Source organism: Nicotiana tabacum, chromosome 6, assembly GCF_000715075.1.
Source record: "Nicotiana tabacum cultivar K326 chromosome 6, ASM71507v2, whole genome shotgun sequence".
Taxonomy (NCBI): Eukaryota; Viridiplantae; Streptophyta; class Magnoliopsida; order Solanales; family Solanaceae; genus Nicotiana; species Nicotiana tabacum.
The window spans coordinates 60,567,609-60,581,279 of record NC_134085.1 but is presented as its reverse complement, the minus strand read 5'-3'; the positions used below and the strand labels follow the sequence as shown (position 1 = coordinate 60,581,279).

The 13,671-nt window shown below is 38.9% G+C and overlaps 1 pseudogene; it reads left to right on the top strand.

Moving 5' to 3' along the window:
* Window positions 1–13,671, top strand: part of LOC107804048 (flavonoid 3'-monooxygenase-like) — a 46,355-nt pseudogene extending 32,684 nt beyond the window's left edge.

The following is a 13,671-nucleotide window of genomic DNA, read 5'->3' as shown; positions in this document are numbered from 1 at the left end:
ATTTCTGGGTCATTTGACACGACTACGGTGGCCGTCGTATGTATAATGTAATTAGGTTGTGCGTGGACTGTTTTGGGAGGCTCAATATGTTTATTATTGATGTTGTATGGGCTGTTTGGTGATTGTTTTGAATGGTGTGAAGTCATATATATAGGGTAGGTGTTGTCCGTTTCAACGTAAAATAGGTTGTGGTCGATACATAATAGTTATGACACTTAAATGATAACGATAGTATCGTTTCTCTTATTGTAGACTAAGGAGTTGTGACAATTGCATAGCTTGTGATTGGGGCAGTATATACAAGGTATGTGAGGCTATCTCTTTTCTTCTTTTGCAAGACTCCGATTGTACATAATGTAATGAACGAGCTTCCAAATATACTCTACTCTTAGAAGCTAGCAGTACTTACATTGCTTTCCCTCTTATGGAACGATTGATGTTAATGTTGCTTCCCTTATTCTTATGTTATCAATATTGTTGGTACTTCCTGATTCTTATAAGGTTCGTAATGAAGAGTTGGTCCTAATAACGTGTATAGAGGTTACCGACCTTACATCACTCCGAAAGGTTGAGAATGTGATTCCATGAGTTGAGTATGCATTATATATATATGTATCTATTTTACTCTACCGAGCCGCGCTATAGTCGGCCGGGTATGGCACCTATTGTGCAACCACTGATCAGTTGGGTTTTACGGAGCTCCACGTGGCCGGGTACGATTCTACCGAGTCTTATGACGGTCGGGTATGTTTTTACCGAGCCTATTATAGTTGGGTACGATATGATGATGATGATGCCCACAGAGGTGTATGTTTTAAAATTTTATGTATACATACATATGTATCATGCATTTCATGTCATTAGCCCTCAGAGGTACTCAGATGTTCCAGGTTGTATATTCTCTATCCCTACTTACATTACTGTTCGTATTTATGGTTCCCTGCCTTACATACTCAATACTTTATTCGTACTGACGTCCGTTTGTTTGTGGACGTTGCATATCGTGTTGCAGGCCCTAATAGACAGGCAGGTGCAGCTCCCCCACCATAGTAGGTTGTCCAGTTCAGCAGTGATTGGCGAGATCCCTTCTCCGGACTTGCCGTGGTCTTGGTATGCATTTTTGTTATAGACATTATGGGTATGTTGGGGCCCTGTTTCGGCTATGTTGCAGCACTTATGTTCATTTAGAGGCTCATAGACAAGTGTCGACTCATGTATAGTTTGGTATGCCTTGTCGGCTGGTTTTTGTTGTATAGTATTTCATGGTAGCGTGGTAGCTCGTACCTTATATGTAGTTTCTTGATTGTCTGGTCATCCCCTGCTATGTATGTTCATGCCATCATATTTTATTGTTGGTTGTCCATGATCCATGTCTACCATTTATATTGATCTCGTCAACCCTAAAAGATAATAAAAAAAGGTTAGATAAAATGTACGTTGGTGCTCGGCAAGTATGGTCGGGTGCTAGTCATGGCCCTCCAGTTTGGGTCGTGACAAACTTGGTATCAGAGCAAGTCTGTCCTAGGGATTGTCTATGAGCCATGTCTAGTAGAGTCTTGATTATGGATGTGTAGCGCGCCACATTTATAATCAGGAGGCTACATGACATCTAGGGTTGTTACCTTCTTCCTGAATCTAGATCGTGCGTAGAGTTGAGTCATAAGTGTTCGTCTCTAATATTCACCTTGTTTTCTTTTAGCGATGTCTTCGACTAGGAAGCAAACAATTAGTAGACGGCTTGATACAGTTGCGGGAGAGGGTACCAGTCAGGTGCCCCAAGCCAGAGTAGGCCAAAGTAAGGCTCAAAGTGAGATGTCGTCTCATACCTCATCTACCCCGTCTCCTCCAGAGGATATTAGGAGGCACCCAGCACCTCCAGTTCCTTCGTCTGGCAGTACAGACCAGGATATGCGGAGTGCTTTGCAGTTATTGACTAGCTTGGTAGCTGTTCAGGCTCAGAGGCAGAATACAGGTGCTGCTGATAAACCAGTTAGTATGAGAGTTCGTGATTTTATTAATTTAGACCCTCCAATGTTTACCGGATCAGACCCCAAGGAGGACCCGCAGACTTTTATTGACCAGGTTCATCGTACACTGCGGGTTATGCATGTTAGTGATATAGAGGCAGTAGAGTTGGCTTCTTATCGGCTACGGGATTTAGCGGTTCTCTGGCATGATAGTTGGGAGAGATCCAAGGGTCTGAACACTCCTCCAGCTGTGTGGAAGGAATTTTCGGAGGCCTTTCTTCGTCACTACTTGCCAGTTGAGTTACGACGAGCTAGAGCTGATAAGTTCTTGAACCTTAGACAAGGTAATATGAGTGTGCGAGAGTACAGTATGCAGTTCGATTCTTTAGCAAGGTATGCTCCCCATATGGTGGCCGAGATGAGTGATAGGGTGCATTTGTTCGTGAACGGATTGGGACCACATCTGATAAATGAGTGCACGACAGCCTCCTTGGTGGAGGGCATGGATATTTCCCGTATTCAGGCTTATGCCCAGACCCTAGAGGATCGTAAGCGCCAGCAGAGGGCAGATAGGGAGCAGGATAGGGGCCAACATAAGAGGGCGAGATTTGCAAGGTATTCTAATGACTTCAGAGGCAGCGTCAGGCCCCAGTCTTCGAGGAGTTCGGCGCCACCTGTAGCTAGTGCTCCTCCACAGTTTCAAAGGCCTCGATATGATCGATTTACCCATTCTGGTCCAGGTCAGAGTTAGCAGGCATCAGGCTCGCAATATCACAGGGATACTAGTTAGATGAGACCCACAATACCACGCTGTGATCAGTGCGGCAAGGCCCACTTTGGACTGTGCCGTCGAGGTTCTGATGCATGTTATTCTTGCGGACAGCCTGGCCATATGATGCGGGATTGTCCTAATAGGGGAGGTGATGGTATGGCTCAGCCGACTGGATCTGTGTCTGCTTCTTCCTCATCAGTTCGACCTCCAGCACGGGGTTTTCAGCAGTCGACAAGTCGTGGTAGAGGTAGAGGTGCAATGCTGAGTTTGAGTGGTGGTCAAAATCAAACCTATGCTCTAGTAGGTCGACAGGATCTCGAGTCGTCTCCAGATGTTGTTACAGGTATATTATCTGTGTTTTCTTATGATGTATATGCGTTGATTGATCCGGGATCTACATTATCATATGTTACACCCTTTGTGGCTAATAAGTTTGGCATTGAACCTGAATTGATAAGTAAACCCCTCGCGGTATCTACTCCGATAGGAGATTCTGTGATTGCTAGAAGGGTATATAGAGGTTGCATTGTGATGATTTGTAGTCGTCAAACCTCGGCAAATTTATTTGAGTTAGAAATGGTTGATTTTGATGTGATAATGGGAATGGACTGGTTGGCCTCATGCTATGCAAATGTTGACTGTCGTACGAAGATGGTTAGGTTTCAATTTCCTGGTGAACCCATCATTGAATGGAAAGGGAATATTGCTACACCAAAAGGTAGGTTTATTTCCTATCTTAAGGCAAGGAAAATGATCTCAAAAGGTTACATTTATCATTCCGTTCGCGTTAGGGATGCGGAGGCGAAACCGCCTACTTTACAATCAATCCCTGTGGTCAACGAATTCCCAGATGTTTTCCCAGATGAACTCCCAGGCCTTCCTCCTAAAAGGGAGATTGAGTTTAGCATTGATGTGTTGCCTGACACTCAACCAATCTCTATCCCTCCATACAGAATGGCCCCGGCAGAGTTACGAGAGTTGAAGGTGCAGTTGAAGGACTTGCTGGATAAGGGCTTCATTAGACCTAGCACTTCACCTTGGGGTGCACCAGTCCTATTCGTACGGAAGAAAGACGGGTCGTTACGCATGTGTATCGACTATCGACAGTTGAATAAGTTTACTATAAAGAACAAGTATCCACTTCCAAGAATTGATGACCTGTTTGACCAACTCCAGGGTGCCAAGTATTTCTCCAAGATTGACTTACGTTTAGGGTATCATCAGGTGAGGGTTAAGGAGAAGGATATTCCAAAGACGGCCTTTCGGACAAGATACAGGCACTTTGAGTTCTTGGTGATGTCGTTCGGGCTAACAAATGCCCCAGCAGCTTTTATGGATCTCATGAATACTATATTTAGGCCCTATCTTGATGTGTTCGTGATTGTATTAATTGATGACATTCTAGTATATTCTCTTTCGGAGGCAGAACATGCGGGCCACTTGCGGATAGTATTACAGACGCTTCAGGATCGTAAGTTATATGCTAAGCTCTCCAAATGTGAATTTTGGCTGAACTCAGTAGCGTTCCTTGGCCATGTGATATCTGACGAGGGTATTAGTGTTGACACTCAGAAGATCGATGCAGTAAAGAATTGGCCGAGACCTACAACACCATCAGAAGTCCGCAGCTTCCTAGGGCTAGCAGGATATTATAGGCAGTTTGTAGAAGGGTTTTCCTCTATATCATCACCATTGACTAAGTTAACACTAAAAGCTACCAAGTTCTAGTAGTCTGACACTTGTGAACGTAGTTTTCAGGAGCTGAAGAATCGATTGACATCCGCACCAGTGCTCACTCTCCCTGAAGGAACAGAAGGTTATGTGGTATATTGTGATGCCTCAGGTATAGGTTTGGGGTGCGTATTGATGCAGCGTGGGAAGGTGATTGCTTATGCATCAAGACAATTGAAGAAGCATGAAAAGAATTATCCAAACCATGATTTGAAATTGGCTGCAGTAATATATGCTTTGAAGATATGGCGACACTACTTATACGGCGTCCATGTTGACATCTACACAGATCACAAGAGTTTACAATACATCTTCAGGCAGAAGGAGTTGAATTTGAGGCAGCGTAGGTGGCTTGAATTACTGAAAGACTATGACGTCGAGATATTGTATCATCCCGGTAAAGCCAATGTTGTGGCAGACGCTCTCAGCCGTAAATCAATGGGAAGCTTAGTACATATTGAGGCAGGTAGATGGGGGTTGACTAAAGAGCTTCATCAGCTAGCCAATATGAGAATCAGATTGTTAGACTCTGATGACGGAGGTGTTACTATACAGAATACATCAGAATCATCTTTGGTAGCCGAGGTAAAAGCATGGCAATATGAAGATCCTATCTTAATACGATTAAGAGAGAGCATTCAACAGTGTAAAAGTATGGCTTTTGAGATCGGAAGAGATGGGGCACTGAGATACCAGGGCCGATTATGTGTGCCTAATGTGGCAGGGTTGCGAGAGAAGATTATGAATGAGATTCATCAATCCCGATATTCCATCTATCCCGGCTCGACAAAGATGTATCATGATGTCAAGGAGCAGTATTGGTGGATAACATGAAGAAGTCTATTGCAGAATTTGTAGCCCAGTGTCCCAATTGTCAACAAGTAAAGATAGAACATTAGAAACCCGGTGGATTGCTTCAGAATATAGAGATTCCAACCTGGAAATGGGAGGTGATTAATATGGACTTCATTATTGGATTACCTTGCTCTTATCATAAGTTTGACTCCATCTGGGTGATAATTGATCGACTTACAAAATGTGCCCATTTTCTGCCAGTTAAGACAACTTACACGGCTGAAGATTATGCGAAGTTGTATATCAAGGAGATTGTTAGGCTTCATGGTGTGCCGGTATCTATTATATCAGACCGAGGAGCTCAATTTACAGCTAACTTTTGGAGGTCTTTTCAGAAGGGTTTAGGCACACAAGTGAATATCAGCACTGCATTTCATTCACAAATTGACGGACAGGCTGAACGTACCATTCAGACAGTGGAAGATATGCTACGAGCATGTGTTCTAGATTTTATGGGGAAATTGGGATGACCATCTCCCACTCATAGAATTCGCCTACAATAATAGCTACCATTCCAGTATTAAAATGGCCCCATATGAGGAACTATATGGGAGAAGATGTAAATCACCAGTTGGATGGTTCGAAGTCGATGAAACAGAATTATATGGGCCAGATTTGATTCACCAAGCTATTGAGAAGGTGAAAGTGATACAGGAGCGATTGAGGACGGCACAAAGCAGGCAAAAATCTTATTCCGATGTCCGACGTCGTGATCTGGAGTTTGAGGTTGGTGATTGGGTTTTCCTGAGGATCTCACCAATGAAGGGTATTATGCGTTTTGGGAAGAAAGGTAAGCGTAGTCCAAGGTATATCGGGCCGTATAAAATTCTTCGACGGATTGGACAGGTTGCTTATGAGTTAGAATTGCCATCCGAATTGGAATTTGTCCACCCGGTATTCCATGTATCTATGTTGAGGAAATGTATTGGAGACCCTTCTCGACTCGTCCATATCAAAGATGTACAGGTTACAGAGGACCTATCATATGAAGAAGTGCCAGTGGCTATATTAGATCGACAAGTCCGCAAGCTGAGAACAAAAGATGTAGCTTCCATCAAAGTATTGTGGAGGAACAAAAATATGGCAGAAATTACATGGGAAGTAGAAGAGAAGATGAAGTCTAAATACCCGTACCTATTCCAGAATGAAGATAACAAGGATGCTGGTGGAACACATGATACATTGGAAGGTGAAATAGCTCTATGAGGTAAGCAATAACTTGAGAATACTCTTCCTTACTACAAAATGGCGATATGCAGATAATGTACATGTCCATAATGCTTTGCATACTCTTGTAAGGCCATAAGTTGAGTTAACCGCTTGCAAGTTTGTCCTCTATTTATGGGAGAAACTTGACCGGAATCCACAATGATTTAAACTCCCCATGAACCCTTACATTCGAGGACGAATGTTCCTAAAGAGGGAAGGGTGTTACAACCCATATCCACACGCGTTAGTTCATTCCATATATTAGTTAACATAAATCCAAGAAGGAATTACCTTTGAGATGATAAGAAGTTAATCCTATTGGTCTTAAGTGATACAAGGGTGTATAAGGGTGATTAACAAGTATTAGAAGTTAAACGAATCAAAGATGTTGTAACTCGTATTTTCAGGTAAACCTAGAGGTTCATAATACACTCAAGAGGTCATGTATTAAGGTATTTGAATCATATAATATCTGTATCATAAGTCTGGAAGTCAAACGAGTTATGAAACAAAAGTCGACAAACGTTGTCGCGACTTAGGTTCATAATTTTACTTAAACATTAGGTTAAATGTTTCTAAGCTTTTCTCCTAATTTACAAGGAATTACGGAGTGATCTACCCACAAAATTAAAGATCTATGAATCTAGTTTCCAACGCAATAAATTGTTTGTCAATACAATCTTGGAGTATAGAGATATTCATATTTTCGCAAGCCTGCGCAGATTGGTAGATGACAAGTAGGTGCATCACCTACTTGCCAAAATGATATGACAAAATTAAAAGACCTAAGTCGGCCAAGAGAGGACTTTTAAGGGGTTATGAACTCAGTTATTTAATCCATATTTCAGACCCTCAAAACCAAAGTTAACCCCTGCAACTCCTCCCAAAAATCCCAAACAAACCTCAATCGATTTTCCATCTCTTTCAAGTTCTATTTGAAGGTAAAACCTAGAGTTTGAAGAGCCAAGGGAAGGGCTGAGTTATCCAACAAGTAAGGTAAGTTACTTCCATCTTTCATACATTTTTCTATGCTTTGAATTCATGGTAATTCGTTCTATACATGTAAGAACTCACGAGACGGTGATCGGAAGCCGTGAGTTCGAGTTATTCACTTGTAGCGGACTATTTTGTGGACTGTTTTGTGTTGCTATTGGGCTGCATGTTTTACTACTATTTTGTGGAGTTTTAGAGGTGGAAGGGTGTGGATAAACACCATATATATGTAGGGTTGTGGGATGATTGTTATTCGTAACATTTCCGGGTCGTTTGACACGACTACGGTGGCCGTCGTATGTATGATGTAATTAGGTTGTGCGTGGACTGTTTTGGGAGGCTCAATATGTTTATTATTGATGTTGTTTGGGCTGTTTGTTGATTGTTTTCAATGGTGTGAAGTCATATATATAGGAGAGGTGTTATCCGTTTCAACGTAAAATAGGTTGTGGTCGATACATAATAGTTATGACGCTTAAATGATAAAGATAGTATCGTTTCTCTTATTGTAGACTAAGGAGTTGTGACAATTGCATAGCTTGTGATTGAGGCAGTATATACAAGGTATGTAAGGCTATCCCTTTTCTTCTTTTGCACGACTCCGATTGTACATAATGTAATGAACGAGCTTCCAAAGATACTCTACTCTTAGAAGCTAGCAGTACTTACATTGCTTTCCCTCTTATGGAACGATTGATGTTAATGTTGCTTCTCTTATTCTTATGTTATCAATGTTGTGGGTACTTCCTGATTCTTATAAGGTTCATAATGAAGAGTTGGTCCTAATAATGTGTATAAAGGTTACCGACCTTACATCACTCCGAAAGGTTGAGAATGTGATTCCATGAGTTGAGCATGCATTATATATATATGTATCTATTTTACTCTACCGAGCCGCGCTATAGTCGATCGGGTACGGCACCTATTCTGCAACCACTGATCAGTTAGGTTTTATCGAGCTCCACGTGGTCGGGTACGATTCTACCGAGCCTTATGATGGCCGGGTACATTTTTACCGAGCCTATTATGGCTGGGTACGATATGATGATGATGATGCCCACAGAGGCGTATGTTTTAAAAGTTTATGTATACATACATATGTATCATGCATTTCATGTCATTAGCCCTTAGAGGTACTCAGATGTTCAAGGTGGTATATTCTCTATCCCTGCTTACATTACTGTTCGTATTTATGGTTCCCTGCCTTACATACTTAGTACTTTATTCGTACTGACGTCCTTTTGTTTGTGGAAACTGCATGTCGTGCTGCAGGCCCTAATAGACAAGCAGGTGTAGCTCCCCCACCACAATAGGTTGTCTAGTTCAGCAGTGATTGGAGAGATCCCTTCTCCGAACTTGCCATGGTCTTGGTATGCATTTTTGTTATAGACATTATGGGTATGTCAGGGCCCTGTTCCGGCTATGTTGCAGCACTTATGTTCATTTAGAGGCTCATAGACAAGTGTCGACTCATGTATAGTTTGGTATGCCTTGTCGACTGGTTTTTGTTGTATAGTCTTTCATGGTAGCGTGGTAGTTCGTACCTTATATGTAGTTTCTTGATTGTCTGGTCATCCCCTGCTATGTATGTTCATGCCATCATATTTTATTGTTGGTTGTCCATGATCCATGTATACCATTTATATTGATCTCGTCAACCCTAAAAGATAATAAAAAAAGGTTAGATAAAATGTACGTTGGTGCTCGGCAAGTATGGTCGGGTGCTAGTCGTGGCCCTCCAATTTGGGTCATGACAATAATAAACTTGGAGTTTATTGATAATTGCACATGTCATGGTGTAAACCTGAAGTTTATCAATATTGATAATTTATTCAGTTGGCATAATTGGTTTAACCATATCAATTTAAGTATGATGTGTAAAAATAATAGAGAATTCACATGGGTAAATATTAAAGAACTAGAAAGTTCTTTATGAATTCTCTTATATTGATTGTTCTCATTAATTAATATACCAACTAAAATTGGGATTGAATCCCGTGAATGCTGGAAATATCAAAGGTGAATATGGGCTCATTCACCTGCCATGTATACCACGCAAGATGCATCTATGAGATGGTTACACGTGCGATTATTATCAACCTGCAACCTGTTGTTGGCGAGGTAACTGCTCAATAATTTAATTTAAAGCATATTCCAGATTTTTTTTATTCAAGATAGTTCATCTTGATAAGTTGGTTTACATCACAGTTGGTTTAGCAAAATGATTTATTGAGTGCCTCCACTTCATAGCTAAACAATTGCTTATGAGAACAAAGTTATCTATATCAGTTTGATATAGGTTATATACGAAAGTATATTGCATTCTCCCCTCAGTGGTTCAGGGTCAGGAACCAAATAATTCCATCTTTATATTATTGCTGTGCGGTGTATATTTTGATTAACACCATGATACACAAAGATGAGCTTTCAAAGTTGAGAAAGCAAGTTAGTTTTTCTAACATGAGGGGGAGACATGATAAACAGTTGAGAAAAAGTTATGTGGAATGAATTATCATTTGTATATCTAGATCATCGAATACGATAATATGAACTTGAAGTTCATAAAAAGATAATTCATCTGCAATATATTACAAAGTACGCTAGATGCATTTGCTGACCCAAAGAAAGTAACTATATTCTCATTGCAAATGCTCTTATTAAGTCCTAGAAGGACAAAGTCTATGGTACGCTTAAATCATATAGACAAATCGGTTTCAAATAAACTTCTTGATAAAGAAGATGAGCAAATGATCAAAATGATCATAATAAAGGAGGCAAGTGATCTAGAAGATCACATGACATAACACTTCATAAAATCTCATGAGAGATTCAGGTACCTGAATATATGAATGAAGAGATCACTATATTTATGAAAAAATGTTGGAATCGATATAAAATGTTCGTCGATGACATCTATCATAGCGCTAAGTATAGATGAGGATCTTAAGTCTATCGAATATAGACTCAAAAATTTTGGCCAAATAGAAGAGACGCAATTCGAATAGAATTGGTTTCATATGAAAGACAAGTATTTGGACCTGCAGTTCAAACACTTGAAAGTATAAAGTCAATGGTATGTGCAATCAGTTTTCGATATCTTATATGTCTAGCATGACATGAAAACTTGATATGCATCTAAAGTCTCTTTAAATGGCTTATTTGACTATACTTATATGACAATCCTCAAAGGATTTAAATTGCTTAAAGCATATACAATTCTTGATCTTGAAGTACTACTTCCTCAGTGCAATTTGTGCACAAATGTATCTTGCTATAACTATAAGCATGATAATGTGATAGCGAGAATACCTCTATGGAGATATTGAAGAGCCATTCCACGATATTTATGAAGACATTATATATGTATCACGAATGATGATTTCAAGGTGCAAAATATTCATTCAAATCTGATTTATTTATCAAATCTCTACCAACGATCTCTTGAAGATGGTGCACAAGATTGGAATGTGAAGACTCAAGGATGTAAATTGATGCTCTCATCAGGGGAGTTAATGCGCGTTGCACTCTTTTTCTCTTACAAGGTTTTGTCCCACTGGGTTTTCCTTGAAAGGTTTTTAACGAGGCAAGCAAAAGGCGTATTATTAGAGATGTGTACTCTTTTTTTCCTTTTCTAGAAATTTTTTTCCCATTGGGTTTTATTTTAGTTAAGGTTTTAACGAGGCACATTACTTATCGAGTAGACATTCAAGGGGAAGTGTTATAAATAGAATTTTATTTATGGTGAATGTCCATATTTAGAGAGATTCTAGGGTTTGTTATTTCGTGGCTAAGACAACCTCTCCCTATAAATAGAGGATTCCATTCCGATGTAAATCATCACATATCAATAAGAATTTCCTCTCTCTACTTTGCTCTGCAATACTCTTCTTCTTCTTTTATTATTTTATAACATATTGTACAATTTTCTCTTAATATTCTGGCTTATGATTTTTCACCGTAAATTTCATGCCAATTGGAAAATATTTATAACCTCTGGAAAAAACCTTTTCCACTATGATAAGGAAAGGTTACATGCTTAGACCTTTTCCTTGCACAATTCTAAACCAAGTATAAGTTTTCTTTTATGGAAAACTAAATCTCATTCAATTGGGTTTTGCCGAATAGTACTTTCACGTGACTGTTCCAACTCCAAATTGGAATCACTTACTTTCATATTTATAACATACTAATCCCATTCCAAATGGGATGAAAGTGCACGTGAATCAATCCAATTCCAAATTGGAATTACTTGAGAAGCCATTTATTAATATTATTTTATATACGTCTTATATACATATAAAATAAATTCTAATTATATATATCACATATATATCTTAACCAAGAGACATAATTTAATTTTCTATTCCAAATAGAAAACTTCAATTTATTCACAATATTAATTATATCCTCTGTGCTAGCAAATGATATAATAATATTTCATTTGGACTAATAATTTATTTATTTGACTAATTAAATTCTTTAATTTAATTATCAAATACTAAAGTAATTAATCCTTTAGCAAAAATCAGAACACTCGTTAGTGTGCGACCCCATAGGTTCAATACTAAGCCGGTAGTAAATTGATCACATCAATATACTAATCAAGGTGTCGTCTAGCAACACTCCTTAACAACCGGATAGCATGAAATATACAATTTACTCTCAAGAACCAGTAGAAGAATAATATAGTAATTCCTTCTGTCCTTATAGCTCTGGATCACCCTAGGATATGGTTCAACTGTCAAATCTTATTAGGCGACCAACTATGTGTTCATGTCAAATATAATCGACCATTGAATGACCTAAGAAACTCTTTTCTTCTTCATTCAATTGCCCTGGTCAAGGTCTTAGTTTGGTCATTTATAATTCATGACAATATGGAGCTTAAACTCATTACCGAGAGTTGACAGATTCCATCTTGATCAATCTCTAATTCTACAAGTATTTAATCGTACCTAATATCCTTTCAACTATCGCCCTAGGACCATAAGTGTCTGGTATCAAAACACAATAAATAACTTGTCAATTACTATGACGATCTCAAGTCAAAGGAAAATCTTACATCACATTCTTCAAGAGAATACCCTATTGACAGTTTATGGTAATTCTAACCATTAGAAATTATCCAATGAGTCGGTTCAATTATCATATCTCTATATGCATCATCTATCTATGTGATTCGGTTAATGAGATCAACTAATCTTTATCCCATAAAGACAATCACATAAATATTGATCTAATCGGATTACTAATGTCCAAATTAATAATCCTACGATCAAGAACAAATTTAGATTAAATTGTAAGAGTCTTTGCTCTCATTATCATGATCTCTATCACGATGACAAATCTCAAAATTTAATCAAGGACCTTATCAAATTAATCAAACAATAAATAATAATAATAAAAGAATATCAAATGTCATATATTTTATATCAAATGACGTTCACAAAAATATGTTCAATTAATCAAATATGATATTGGATCTAGGTCATATCTACTATATCCCTAACATGTTTCTCGTCCTGCACTCTCTGCAGGTAAATACATTAGCTATAACTACTCAGACATGACATGGGCACCTTATGGTGCATTCTGGCGCCAAGCTCGAAAAATCTACCTCTCCAAAATATTTAATCGCAAAAGGCTTGAGTCATTTAAGTATATTCATGTTGAGGAAACACGAATTTTGATTTCTTGTCTTCACTCTCTCTCAGGAAAGCCAGTTTTTCTCAAAGACCATTTCCCTCAATTCACACTTTGCACTATGAGTAGGATGGTTATGAGTGTCAAGTACTATAATGATGAATCAAAATCAAATACTTCAATAGTATCACTTGAAAAGTTGCAGTGGATGCTAGATGAATCTTTTTTACTTAATGGGGTGATCAATCTTGGGGATTGGGTACCTTTACTGAGTTGCTTCGACTCACAAGGGTACGTAAAGAGAATGAAGGCATTGGGAAAGAGTTTTGTAGAATTTCACAACTCTGTGCTTGAAGATCACAAGGCTAAAGCAAAGGAGAAATCATTCCAGAGGACACGGTTGATGTCATATTGCAGCTAGTTGATGACCCTAATCTTGAAGTTAAGCTTACTAAGGATCACTTGATGGGATTAATGCATGTAAGCTTATATAAAACTTAG